Consider the following 14,832-nt stretch of genomic DNA (forward strand, 5'->3'; position numbering starts at 1 on the left):
ACCAGATCCCCCTCCAATCATGTGCCAGTAATACCAAACCCCCCTCCAATCATGTGCCAGTAATACCAAACCCCCCTCCAATCATGTGCCAGTAATACCAGACCCCCTCCAATCATGTGCCAGTAATACCAGACCCCCCCAATCATGTGCCAGTAATACAAGACCCCCCAATCATGTGCCAGTAATACCAGACCCCCCTCCAATCATGTGCCAGTAATACCAGACCCCCCCAATCATGTGCCAGTAATACCAGACCCCCCTCCAATCATGTGCCAGTAATACCAGACCCCCCTCCAATCATGTGCCAGTAATACCAGACCCCCCTCCAATCATGTGCCAGTAATACCAGACCCCCCCAATCATGTGCCAGTAATACCAGACCCCCCTCCAATCATGTGCCAGTAATACCAGACCCCCCTCCAATCATGTGCCAGTAATACCAGACCCCCCCTCCAATCATGTGCCAGTAATACCAGACCCCCCCAATCATGTGCCAGTAATACCAGACCCCCCTCCAATCATGTGCCAGTAATACCAGACCCCCTCCAATCATGGGCCAGTAATACCAGATCCCCCTCCAATCATGTGCCAGTAATACCAAACCTCCCTCCAATCATGTGCCAGTAATACCAAACCCCCCTCCAATCATGTGCCAGTAATACCAGACCCCCCTCCAATCATGTGCCAGTAATACCAGACCCCCCTCCAATCATGTGCCAGTAATACCAGACCTCCCTCCAATCATGTGCCAGTAATACCAGACCCCCCTTTAATCATGTGCCAGTAATACCAGACCTCCCCAATCATGTGCCAGTAGTAATACCAGACACCCCCCAATCATGTGCCAGTAGTAATACCAGACCCCCCCCCCCCCAATCATGTGCCAGTAATTCCAGGGCCCCCCCCAAATTCCCCAATCATGTGCCAGTATAATACCATTATGTGCCAGACTGCCAGTTAAAAAATAAAAAAATTAACACTTATACTTACCTCTTTGGAGCGATGCGATGCAGGCCTCTTCCGGCCTGTGTCCCGACTCCAGCGCTGTACGGCTCAGGTGGCGCGATGAAGTCATCGCGCCGCCTACGCCGGCCTCTGATAGGCTGCCGGCCTAGTAGTGCCGGCAGCCTATCAGAGGAACAGGAAAGGGACACACCTCCCTGCCCTGCTCATCCGCACATCCTTCTGTTTGTATCGCTGTCCTGAGGACGGCGATGCAAACAGATCACTATGGAGATGAGCGCTTCGCTTCCACAATGGATGTGCTCATCTCAGTGCCTGCCCAGCCGCCGCCGCACACACACTGCTCATGCCGCACACACACTGCTCATGCCCATGCCGGAGCCGCGGCAAAGGTTCAAAAGAGCCGCATGCGGCTCCGGAGCCGCGGGTTGCTGACCACTGGTCTAGGGGTTTACATACTTTTTCCACCTGCACTGTGAATGTTTACATGGTGTGTGTTCAATAAAAACATGGCAACATTTAATTCTTTGTGTGTTATTAGTTTAAGCAGACTGTGATTGTCTATTGTTGTGACTTAGATGAAGATCAGATCACATTTTATGACCAATTTGTGCAGAAATCCATATCATTCCAATGGGTTCACATACTTTTTCTTGCAACTGTAGATGCTGATTTGATTGATTTCCTGTGTAACAGTATCAAAATGTGCACAACAGAGGACATATTATTAGGTCTATATTAGGAATGTTTGCTGGTAATAAGGAAATAAGTTCTTTTTCACGGACAGCAGAATTTTTGGCTTCACAGATGACAATAAAGGGAGTCTGTCACCTACTTGACACGTTTTAAACTGATTATAAAGATGTGTGTGGGGGGGGAAGGGGTCCCTGGGCACTTGCAGCAAACGTGCCACCACTAGGCACTTGCGATGGCTCATTTGCATATTTTTAAAGCTAGATTTTTGCTGCTTTGGAGACTCTCACAAACTAAAAAAAGGGAACATCGATGTCATGTACTTGTGTCCCACAGAGCTATATCATCAGTTTAAAATGTGTGTAATGTAGTTAAAGGGAACCTGTCACCGGGATTTTGTGTATAGAGCTGAGGACATGGGTTGCTAGATGGCCGCTAGCACATCCGCAATACCCAGTCCCCATAGCTCTGTGTGCTTTTATTGTGTAAAAAAAACGATTTGATCCATATGCAAATTAACCTGAGATGAGTCCTGTCCCTGACTCATCTCACATACAGGACTCATCTCATTTTAATTTGCATATGTATCAAATCGTTTTTTTTTACACAATAAAAGCACACAGAGCTATGGGGACTGGGTATTGTGGATGTGCTAGCGGCCATCTAGCAACCCATGTCCTCAGCTCTATACACAAAATCCCGATGACAGGTTCCCTTTAAAGACCTTTTTCCAAAACAGAAATAGGGTATTTACAAATTGAATAAATAATATGATATAGACCTTGGTGACAAACTATTTGTGTCTTTGGGGCCTATTGTTGTGCGAGGATTCTCTTGCAGGCCAGTGAATCCCACCTGGTAAAAAAGTACTCTCGGCCTGAACTGAGGCACAATGGAGCACACCTTAAAGGGGTTCTCCGGCCCCAACTTTAAAATTGGCATCTTCATTACCTATGGAGGGAAGGTTATTACACTAATACTTACCCTCCACAGCACTGCCCTTCCTATGATTCTCTTAACGGTCACGTGACCGCTCCTGAAGTATTTTCAAGTCTTCCGATCCAGCGCCGTCTTCTTCTTTTCCTGCCTGAGGCAGGAGACGGAACGTCATCACTGACGTCACCGCCTCCTGCCGGCCTTCCTCGGTCCCGTTGCTTGCATACTACTGCGCATGCGCCGGGACCACCGGCCGTCTTCTGAGTGTACAGGCTTCTATGTGAAGCCTGTACTGACTCATGTACAGTGTGATGTAAGCGCTGTACATGAGTGGCAGCATAGCGATCAGCCACAGAGGCTGATCGCTATGCTGTGGAGGTCTCGTCTGCTAGACCTGGAGAACCAGCTGCTGGAGGATCAGTTGCCTTCCCTGAAGGTGGTGAGATTACACCCCGCTGTTTGTTCAGCAAGACAGGAATTTCTGCCAAGTCCATTCAGAAGAGACCAAACTCGTTCCTATCTGTATACCGCCGCCTGGTATCAGGTCTATATACCAAGTAAGATCCCGATCTATGCATGCCAGTGTAACAGGGAATGGTATGGGTATAAATGCGTATCGCCCAATTTTTCTAGAGACAGAGATAACCAATAAATAGCTGAATTCGATTAACGGGGGCATCCAGGCTTTTAAAATTGATATTAGATGGGTGGGGGTCTCACTCTCGCCGATCAGTGGTGGAAGCAAAAGCTGCCATCTCTTCGTTGTTCATATTGTGAATGCCAGTTTTTTTTGGCAGCTGTTCTGACTTCAGCTCACGTCCATTCAAGTGAATAAAGCAGAGCTGCAATACCAGACACGGCCTATGCACATGAGTGGCACTGTTCCTGGAAAAAAAAAAATATTAAAATGCCCCTTTTTTCTAATCCTGGACAACCAGTATAAATGGGAGCATTTCACCTAAAAATGGGTGACTATAAAATCAGATACGAAAAACAATGGAAAAATGTCTCGGTAACAGGCGCCTCGTAGATTCAAGGGCAGCAGAGAGACAAAACAATTGTAACATTGGGCCTCACACAATCAGTAAGATAAATTACTGACGGAAGGGACGCATTCTTCTAAAATAACTCAAAACAAACCGAGGCACGCTCCCTCCCACGAGATAGGGACGTGGTACAATACGGTGGTCAACCAGATTATGAAACCGCAAGCCCACACAGGGTTACGGCCAGGCCCTTGGACACATTCCTGTCACCAGCAGCATACAGGCCGGCCAAACTACATGTAAAAGAATAGCGTTCAGGCTGAAAAACAGTGCCACACTTGTCCACAGGTCGGGTGTGGTATTGCATTCTACTGTAACTCCACAGATATCCTGTATTCCTTAATAGTCATGTACCACTGTGTAATATGTAACTCATGGTACGACAATATTAGTACATGTGTGCTGAGGCCACCCGTCGGATATATCGGCCCACATTTACTAAGCTTTTGGTGTAAATTATCGCAAATGACGGCAACAAATTTGACGAGGGACCAGAAAACTGGATGTAGATTTTGTCAAATTTCTTAAGGAAGGCTGGTAATGGTTTTATTGATGAGATATAACATTTACAATTAGCTGCTGCAGTCTCTGTGTCTGTCTCTCTCACTTCAGCTCACTCCTGTGGATGTTGATGGTACTGGTATGGGGGACACTGTGGATGGCACTGTTATGGGGGCACTGTGCATGAGGCCTTAGGTGAATGAAAATAATACAATAGAGGAAGGGAGAGGGGGCCGCACTGGCCACCAATGAAATTAAAACTGGGGAGGGAGGGGGGTTTGCCCCCTGTAGCCTGGCAGCCCCTGATCTCTTATAGGGGGCTATGATATGCACAATTAACCCTTTAGGTGCAGCACCTGAGGGGTTAATTGTGCGGATCACAGCCCCCTGTAAGAGATTGGGTGCTGCCAGGCAGCAGGGGGCAGTCATGTACACAGTTCTCAGTATATTCTAACTAGAAGCGTCCCCATCACTATGGGAACGCCTCTGTGTTAGAATATACTGTTGGATATGAGTTTTCACGAAGTGAAAACTCAGCTCTGAAAAAGCTTTTATGCAGACGGATCTTCGGATCCGTCTGTATGAAAGTAACCTACGGCCACGGATCACGGACGCGGATGCCAATCTTGTGTGCATCCGTGTTCTTTCACGGACCCATTGACTTGAATGGGTCCGTGAACCGTTGTCCGTCAAAAAAATAGGACAGGTCATATTTTTTTGACGGACAGGGAACACGGATCACAGCCGCTGATGAACAACGGTGCATTTTCCGAGTTTTCAACGGACCTATTGAAAGTCAATGGGTCCGCAGAAAATCACGGAAAACGGAACAACGGCCACGGATGCACACAACGGTCGTGTGCATGAGGCCTAAGAGGGTAGATCACGTGATATTTGTATAGAGCAGGTCATTGAACAATAACTACTTTTTTAAAATTTATACAATTATTTTTCAAAAAAAAAACACATTTTAGTGTCTCCATTTTCTGAAAGACATATTTTTTTTTATCTTTTAGGCGATTATTTTGGAAGAGATGATGGTTTTATTGGTACTATTTTGAGGTACATGTCTTTTTGATTGCTTGGAATTATACTTTTTGTGATGTAAGGTGCTAAAAATTGAATTTTTTGCTGTTTTTATTTTAATTTCTTCTAAGGTGGTAGAATATGTGACATTTTTATAGAGCCGGTCGTTACTGATACGGCGATATCTAATATGTCAGTTTTTTCCTTTATTTTTTTTAGACCGGAAGGGGCTTTTGTTTTCTTTTCTTGAAATTTACATTTTTTTTTTATTATTAAAAAACACTTTTTTCACTTTTTAAAACTTTTTATATTTGTCCCACTGTGAGACTTCATTTTTTCAGGGTTTGATGCCTGTTTAAATATAGTGCAATATATTCTGTATTTTACTGAATTGAACTGTCAGCCTCTTACACAGTAAGATGCTGAAAGTTGCCTGTGGGCTGGATCTCCTGGGCTTCCATAGCTGGCAGCTGCCATAGCAACCATAGGCCCCCTGTCACTGCAGCACGTGGCCAATGGAGTCAGAAGGACCCCCCTCCCTCTGTAAAGCCCGCACATGCCGTGGTCAGCGCTATCCGTGGCATGTGAAAGGGTTAATCCGCCGACATTGCCACATACAGCGATGCCGGCAGATGCAGCAGGAGCCCGTCGACCAGTAAGAGCCAGGCCCGTGCTGATGAACGGGTGGGAGCAGCTCCTGCCCGATCACATCATGTACATGCATGTGAGGATGCGGCAAGAGACCGCATTCCCTCACATACATGTACGTGATTATACAGTAAAGGGTTAAACATATAAGCTATAATTTCTATGGTCATAAATATATTACTAGTTTTATATCACTGTCTTCCTTGAGAGAATAGGCCAGCCCTGTTTGGTCCATCACTTTTGCTACTGGGTAGTGACAACCAGTGATGAGCAGCAGGGGCAATATTCAAATTTGCGATATTTTGCGAATATTTGGGCGAATATTCGTCATATATTCGCAAATTCAAGAATTTGTGATCTCCAGTCATTATTTTCTTGATTGCGAAAAATAGGCAATCGGAAAATTTGTGATAAAAAATTAGCGATTAGAATATTCGCGATCAACACTAATGACAACCTCAAGAGGAACTGCATTGTTAGAAATCATGGGTTGAGGAAATACCCTAAAGTCATGGAAGAGTGGTAGAGAGGGAAACATACACTAGGTCATTCTGTTGAGAGTCACAAAATCTGATATCATAATGGTAGCCTATTGTCGCAAAGTAACCTGTTCAGGCTCCTGTGGCGAGATCTCCAGCTTTGGAGCGTCTGAGCCAGGAGAGATGCGCTGTTAAGCAATGTTCCCTGATGACGCGACAGCGTCATTAACACAGGATGCAATGCTCTGTTTCTCCCCACAGCAGCGTGTGCTGGAGGAGACTAGCAGGGAGCTGATTGCTCAGCTGCACTATTCCTGTGTGTTAGAGCACTGAGTCAGGTTCTGATCCTGGGACTCGGTGCTCTATTTAAACCCCTTCCTGGCCACATACCAGTGCCAATGATAGTCTCGGACTCACTAGCTTTGTTCCTGTGCAGATTGGATTGCTCGTTCCTCTGACCCTGGCTTGTCTTCTGACCACTCTCTGTCTCTCGTTTGGTACTGCTCATCTTGTCTGCTTGTGACCCATTTACGTATGCAGTGGCGTGCCCAGGGGGGGCGGGTGCCGGCTCTGACGGGGGTGCCAGTAGGCCCAGAAGCAATGAGCGCTTCCATCAATACAGATGGAAGCGCTCATTGCTGAAGCGCTGACACCCGTGACCCAGTGCCACATACTGCGGTGGGGCAGGGAGCGGAGCACATAGTTCCCTGCACTGCCGCCGATCACCGCCATAGGCTTCAGGCCTAGTAGGCCTGAAGCCTATGCGGTAGTGAAATCCCGGCGCAGGCGCGCGTGATGACGTCATCGCGTGCGCCTGTGCCGGGATTCAGCAGCACAGTGCCGGGACTCTGCAAGCAAGCGCAGGTAAGTATTTAGCTTTAGGGTTTCCTTCTTTCTTTTTTTTTCTTTTATGTGCCAACTTTGGGGGACATGAGGGGGCCGGGGTGCACAGAGGACGTGTGGGGGCAAACTTTTATTTTATATTATAATGTGGCAACTTTGGGGGATATGAGGGGGCCAGGGTGGACAGAGGACATGTGGGGGCAAACTTTTATTTTATTTTATAATGTGGCAACTTTAGGGGACATGAGGGGGGTGCACACAGGAGGACGTGGGGGGAATATGGTGGGATACTGTGTGGCACAGTGGGGGGGGGGCAATTTATTATGGGAGGGATGGCAATGTGGGGGACACTACTGTGTGGGGGGCAGCGTGGGGGACACTACTGTGTGGGGGGCAGCGTGGGTGCTACTACTGTGTGGGGGACACTACTGTGTGGGGGGCAGCATGGGGAACACTACTGTGTGGGGGATACTACTGTATGGGGGCAGTGTGGGGGACACTACTGTGTGGGGGCAGTGTGGGGGACACTACTGTGTGGGGGGCAACGTGGGGGACACTACTGTGTGGGGGGCAACGTGGGGGACACTACTGTGTGGGGGACACTACTGTGAGGGGGGGCAGTGTGGGGGAAATTACTGTGTGGGGGACACTACTGTGTGGGGGACACTACTGTGTGGGGGGCAGCGTGGGGGACACTACTGTGTGGGGGGCAACGTGGGGGACACTACTGTGTGGGGGGCAGTGTGGTGGAAATTACTGTGTGGGGGACACTACTGTATGGGGGCAGTGTGGGGGGACACTACTATGTGGGGGGACTATTGTGTGGGGGATATTACTGTGCGGGGGCAGCGTGGGGGAAATTACTGTGTGGAGGACAGTGTGGGGGACACTACTGTGTGGGGGGCAGCGTGGGGGACACTACTGTGTGGGGGATACTACTGTATGGGGGCAGTGTGGGGGACACTACAGTGTGGGGGAAATTACTGTGTGGGGGGCAGCGTGGGGGACACTACTGTGTGGGGGACACTACTGTGTGGGGGGAAACATGGGGGACACTACTGTGTGGGGGACACTACTGTGTGGGGGAAATTACTGTGTGGAGGACACTACTATGTGTGGGACACTACTGTGTGGGGGCAGCGTGGGGGACACTACTGTGTGGGGGGCAGCGTGGGGGACACTACTGTGTGGGGGGAAGTGTGGGGGACACTACTGTGTGGGCGGACTATTGTGTGGGGGCAGTGTGGGGGAAATTACTGTGTGGGGAGCAGCGTGGGGGAAATTACTGTGTTGGGAGCAGCGTGGGGGAAATTACTGTGTGGGGGGCAGCATGAGGGAAATTATTATTACTGTGTGGGGGCAGCGTGGGGGACACTACTGTGTGGGGGGCAGTGTGGGGGAAATTACTGTGTGGGGGACACTACTGTATGGGGGCAGTGTGGGGGACACTACTGTGTGGGGGGACTATTGTGTGGGGGGCAGCGTGGGGGACACTACTGTGTGAGGGGCAGCGTGGGGGACACTACTGTGTGGGGGGCAGCGTGGGGGACACTACTGTGTGGGGGGACTACTGTGTGGGGGGCAGTGTGGGGGAAATTACTGTGTGGGGGACACTACTGTATGGGGGCAGTGTGGGGGACACTACTGTGTGGTGGGCAGCATGGGGGCCTTTCTATTGGAGAGGCACTGTAGAGGCCAGTCTATTATTTCTGGGGACACTATAGAGGGATTATTACCTGGAGCACAATATAGGGTGTTGTTATTATTATTATTATTATTATTATTACTGGGGGCACTCTAGGAGACATTATAGCTGCTGTAGACACTATAGGAACATTTGGGGTCATTTATCAAACTGGTGTAAAGTAGAACTGGCTTAGTTGCCCATAGCAGCCAATCAGATTCCACCTTTCATTTTTGACAGCTCTTTTGGAAATCCAGTTCTACTTTACACCAGTTTGATAAAGGACTCCAATTATGTCTATTAGGGTCACTATTTTTTCAGCAGTATAGTACCTGGGACATTGGGGAGCACAACGGGCACAGGTATTGGGGGTGGCAGCAGGATGACACTGTGGGGACACCAACATGTCTGTGTTACAAACTCTGTAGAGACAAGATGCGGCTGAAAGAATTTTTTCTCATGGCGGTCTAACAGAGGAGAAGAGGAAAGAGAAGGTCTACATGACAGGAGATGTCCCTGGATGTAAGAGGTATGTAGTCAATTATTGGGGGGGGGGGGGGGGGGGTGCCAGAGAAATGACCTGCTCCGGGTGCCAAACACCCTGGGCACTCCACTGTACGTATGACCCTGTTTTGTCTCTTGGTGTTTTTCTGTATAAGTAGTATGAGGGCTTTCGATCACTTGCTACCTAGGGCTTGCAGTGCAAGTAGGTAGGGAAAGTGGGCTGGGTTCTAGGTTAGGGCTCACTGTCCGTGTCTGTCCTTACCTACAGGTGTTACACTATTTTGATAACTGGCCCCCTTCTCTTCCATTGTTTAGGCACATGTTCAGACCATAAGTCTTTCATACAGTTATTCAACTGTCCAACTTTAATGATATTATGAAATCATGTATGCTTAACATGTAGTGAGTTTAAAAAAATCAATAAGCAATTCATATTTTTGCATAGCCTTTAATAATATATTATTGCCATTCAGAGAGGCTCTTCATATTATGTATATATCTTGTGGCATTTCTATCTTTCATCCTTCATGCATTACTTTCCGTGTTGTTGCTGACATTGTGGGACTGGTTTACATTGCACTATTGAAGATAAGAGAGAAATGTTATCAGTAAAATATATAATAAACTTACATATATCATTGCTTTACTTTTATACAAAGAGGTTCAGGTTGTGTATTATTAATCAAAGTACATGACTTAAGGCTATAAACTTGATGATGGTCCTAACCATAGTTTTCAACTGTCTTTCCAAACTCAACTGTTACTGGACACTGAAAACAATGGAATAGTTTTAAAGGGGTTGCCTAGGAGTTGAAAATTTATTACAAAAGGCTCAGACTGGGTTAAATAAAATAAAAGAAGCAATTCTCACCAATCACCAGGCACTCCTTACAATGCTTACTGGGTATCCCAGATTCCCACTGGTCTCTCCTTCCTGGTCCCGCTCAGGCAATCAGTAGTCGCAGTGGAGCCCCATTTTATTCAGTTATTGGATAAACAGTGTGCATGCCAAGGGGAACCAGGAAGGAGAAATTAGGAACTCAGGAAGCTTCAAATAATAGGAGGGGGTGGTGAATATTACTTCTTACATTGTTTTCAACCCATTAACAGCCTTTTGTAAGAAACTTCCAACTGCTGGACAGCCCATTATACCCAGAGGAGCAACATGGCCATCCTGTTGACGAGGCCATATGTGACTGTTACAGACAATCACTGACCACAGTTGTGACATGTCACACTTTCGTTGTGGCCAATGATTGGCTGCAGTGATTACGTGTGGCCCTGTCAACAGCATGTTGAGACCCAGGATATGCAGAGGCAGCCCTGGAGCAATGGAGCCAGAACCCAAGGTGGGGACCAGGCATGTATGAATACCACCACAGGTCCAGCCACTCTAAAAGGGTCTGCTAAAAAGTTTAAAGTTGGATAACCCCTTTAAGGATTTGGACCTTATCTTTACGTGGGCAGTCCTTAATCATTTAATGTCCCTAATGCTAACTATGAATTGATGATATAAAAGCTAAATTAAATAAAAGCATGTTCTGTGGAGAGCTACAATCTAAGTATATTTTATAATTTGGCTAAAATTACTGTATATAACAGAAATTAAAAAAAAAATGCTCACATAAAACTATTAGGAATATATTTGCTTAATGGTTTACCTTGAGGAGGAGGACATTTCGGTTCAGGGCACACAGGCACTGGTACACACACTGAAATTGTACAAAATAAAGTTTACACAGCTTACACAGAATTTAGATAAATAAGACTATTATCCTTATTTTTTAGACAAATAATGCTTCTACTATAGGGCTGAAAATATTCAGTGTATGGTTTTACCTTGTGGAGGAGGACATTTTGGCTCAGGGCACACTTGCTTGCAAGCTGAAAGAAAAAAAATATTATTATAGTCTGAAAAGGAAAGAGGAAAATCATGCACGATGTATGTAGTGATGTTTCATTTTTTATTTTACATTTTCTTCAAGAATACGGCATTTCTTTTTGGTTAGATGTTTTAATTCCCTACAGTTAGATTCTTCTCAAGCACCAGCTGAGCAAATTATCTCAGGTGGCTTCATTTAAAGCTGACAATTATTTATGTTTTCAATGGTTCATTTCACATTTGCATTTTGATGTATTTTTTACATATACAATGGTTTAGTAGTAAAGGCATAGCTAAAGGTTCATGGGCCGTTGAGCAAGAGGGAAGCTGGGGTCTCTCTTCCCTCAGTGCTTTGTGGCAGGGGTGCACCAAGCCTTTCTGCTGTCTGAGGCAAAAATTAAAACAGCACCCCGTATACCAAATTCTCAAACTAACCCCTTCCCTCCAGTCCTACTGTTAGAGACATACTTGGAAAATGTTACATACAGTGCTACAAAACATACAGAAGAATACAGCACCACATGCATACTGTACTTCTTATATCCAGTGTCATCTCCTCTGATGTAACATAGATGTTCTCTTTCATCATCTTTTCCATTCACACTACACTGCTATAATGGTTTCTTTCAGCCATTTCTTGTTTCTGCATGTCAGCTTCCTGTTAGTTTCTGTCATGTTAGTTTCCTACTTTTCCATTATCCTCCCACCTTCTGAACACCCCATTCTGCAATCCTCAATACTGTGCCCACTGTGCTCCCCAATACTATACTGCAGAAACAGATAATGCCCCTGCAAATACAAGTACAAAAAATACCACGAACACTGACCGTGGGGCAGCTGCAGCGGATCGCAGACCCATTCACTTTAATGGGTCCGCTATCTACCCGTTCCACAAAAAGATAGGACATGTTCTATCTTTTTGCAGAACGGAAGTACGGGACGAAACCCCACAGAAGCACTACGTAGTGCTTCCGTAGGGTTCAGTTCCGTGCTTCCCTTTCCGCACCATTCCGCATCTCCGGATTTGCGGACCCATTGAAGTGAATGGGTCCGCATCCGTGATGTGGAATGCACACAGAACAGTGCCCGTGTATTGCGGATCCGCAAATGCGGTCCGCAATACGACAACGGGACACCTACGGTCGTGTGCAGGAGGTCTTCTAATGTGCACCAGTGCATAAAATACCCCATTACAATATGTGCCAGTACAAAAAAATACCCCCCTTACAATGTGTGCCAGTACAAAAAAAAAATTTGTATAATATGCACTAATATGAAAAACCTCCTTATAATGTGTGACAGTGCAAAAAATGCTCCCTTATAATGCGTGCCAGTGTAAAGAAATACCCCCTCTGTGTGCCAGTACAAAAATGCCCCCTCTTAGTGCCCCCAGTAGAGTAAATGTCCCCATAGTCCCCTCATAATGTGGGTCAGTACAATAATATGCCCCTTTATGTGTTCCACAAAAAAATGCCGCTATTTACTGCCCCCAGTAGATGCTCCCATAGTGCTACTCCCCAAATGGTGTCCCAAAGCATGGTACCCCAACATCATGGTGCCAAATAAAAAACAATAAACATATATACTTACTTACATGCTGCTGTCATTGAAGCGGTGCAGGCCTTTTCCAGCCTGAGTCCAGAGCAGTACGCTGTCCATCTTATGCGGTGCGATGATGATTACATCATCGCCCCGCTTGTGTGTTGGCAGTGCGTCACTGGCAAAGGGGGCCTGGTCACAATTGGGACTGCTGCGACTCATATAGTTACACCCCTGTTAGGTCGTGTTGTCATTAGGGACCACTTACATCAGACTGTAGATATATTTTGTGGCAGCATGTTATAGATCAGGAGAAGCTGAGCAGATGGATGTATAGTTTTGTGGGAAAAGATTCAGTATAAGGCCTCATGCACTTGAACGTTATTTGAGTCCACATCTGAGCCAATTTTTTTGTGGTTTGGATGCGGACCCATTCACTTGAATGGGGCTGCAAACGATGCGGACAGCACTCCATGTGGTTTCTGCATCCCTACTTCCAATCAGCGGTCGCGCAAAAAAAAAAAAACATGTCCTATTCTTGTCTGTATCACAGACAACGATAGGACTGTTGAGGGCCAGACCTTCCACACACGGCCAGTATCCTTTTTTGCTCTTTCTAACTTAAAGGGAACCTGTCACCGGCATTTTGGGTATAGAGCTGAGGACAGGGGTTGCTAGATGGCAGCTAGCACATCCGCAATACCCAGTCCCCATAGCTCTGTGTGCTTTTATTGTGTAAAAAAACCGATTTGATACATATGCAAATTAACCTGAGATGAGTCCTGTACGTGAGATGAGTCAGGGACAGGACTCATCTCAGGTTAATTTGCATATGTATCAAATCATGCTTCAATGCTCTCCTTTGCCCAGGGCTGAATCGCGCAGGACAAAGGCTTTTTTTTGGAGATCTGGTGACGTACCGGGCTTTCCATGGGGAAAGCTAGGCAGAGGCTTCTGCCTAGCAGTGAGCCCGGTGATGTCACCGGCACTAAAGGGCTGGCTTTAGCACTTCCCTAACCTGTAAAAAGGCTAGGGCAGCGCTAAAGCTTGTCCATCAGTGCTGGTGACGTCACTGGGAACACTGCTAGGTGGAAGCATCTGCTTAGCAGTGTAAAAATACAAACAAAAAAGCCTTTGCCCTGCGCAATACAGCCCACGGCAAGGAAGAGCATCGAAGAATGAAATGCTCTTATGCGCATGTCAGAAGGGCCGGAGGGGTGGAAATGGGGATATATCCAGGTTCAGTTCTCCCCTTTTAAGTTAGAAATAACAGAGATATAAATATAGAGATTACAAGTTATACTAATCATCATGCTCAACTCCTCCTGCTCTATAACATGCTGCATGCAGATTATACTGCAATTTGCGCTGGCATGTCCTCTAAACTGATTAACTGATGCCAAAGTTCTTTGCATTCAGAATGAACTCTGAGCTGAAACATTGTGCATTTTCTTATTGCTCGCTCTGAGTGTTCTTTTAAAGCAGGATGATTACGGACACGAATACTTCAACTTAAAGATATGGGTTAGCCTATACTTCTGCTTCTCTTCTCTCAGAAGATTCACAACATATAATTGTTAGTGACTTTATAAAGTTAATAAAATTAAGACATGGCTTCAAATAAGGCACTTACGATCCTGGCACTTTTGGGGTGGTGGGCAAGGCTCTGGGCATTTCTTCTGTCCCTTCACTCCAGACATAGTTCTTGAAGAGCTTGATACGTCCAATCTAGAAGATAGCTAAATACAAAGGGTTTTTCCGGTTGAATGTTTGGTGTCTTCCAGCTCTGTGGTTTTTATATGCGAGAGAGAGACAAGAAACCAGTTGAGAAATATAATTATCAGCTTAATCTGTTACTCAGAAATCATTAGCATTGGGTAATGTTATATTTGCATTTAATTTTTGTTCCTGAAAAGCAGGGTGGTGTCTTTGATGCTTCTGTCTGTCATGCCTGCAATGTTGAAAATGTAATATAATTATGTGCAAATAGCCCAAGCAGTTTTTAATGAGACAAGATAACATATAATTACATACGGAAGTACCAATAAATGACAAAGATTTTGTCTGCTAAACATTTTCTTTTAGGTC

The 14,832-nt window shown here is 46.1% G+C and overlaps 1 long non-coding RNA gene across 1 annotated transcript; it reads right to left on the reverse strand.

The window, feature by feature from the left end:
• Positions 1-9,755: 9,755 nt before the first annotated feature.
• On the reverse strand, positions 9,756-14,533 carry LOC121003677. Its single transcript, XR_005779578.1, has 4 exons — positions 14,378-14,533; positions 11,163-11,207; positions 10,985-11,035; positions 9,756-9,902 (listed from the first exon to the last, which is right to left on the reverse strand). It is a non-coding gene; the product is annotated as an uncharacterized LOC121003677 (long non-coding RNA).
• Between the last annotated feature and the right edge of the window lie 299 nt (positions 14,534-14,832).

This window comes from Bufo bufo, chromosome 6 (genome assembly GCF_905171765.1).
Source record: "Bufo bufo chromosome 6, aBufBuf1.1, whole genome shotgun sequence".
Taxonomy (NCBI): domain Eukaryota; kingdom Metazoa; phylum Chordata; class Amphibia; order Anura; family Bufonidae; genus Bufo; species Bufo bufo.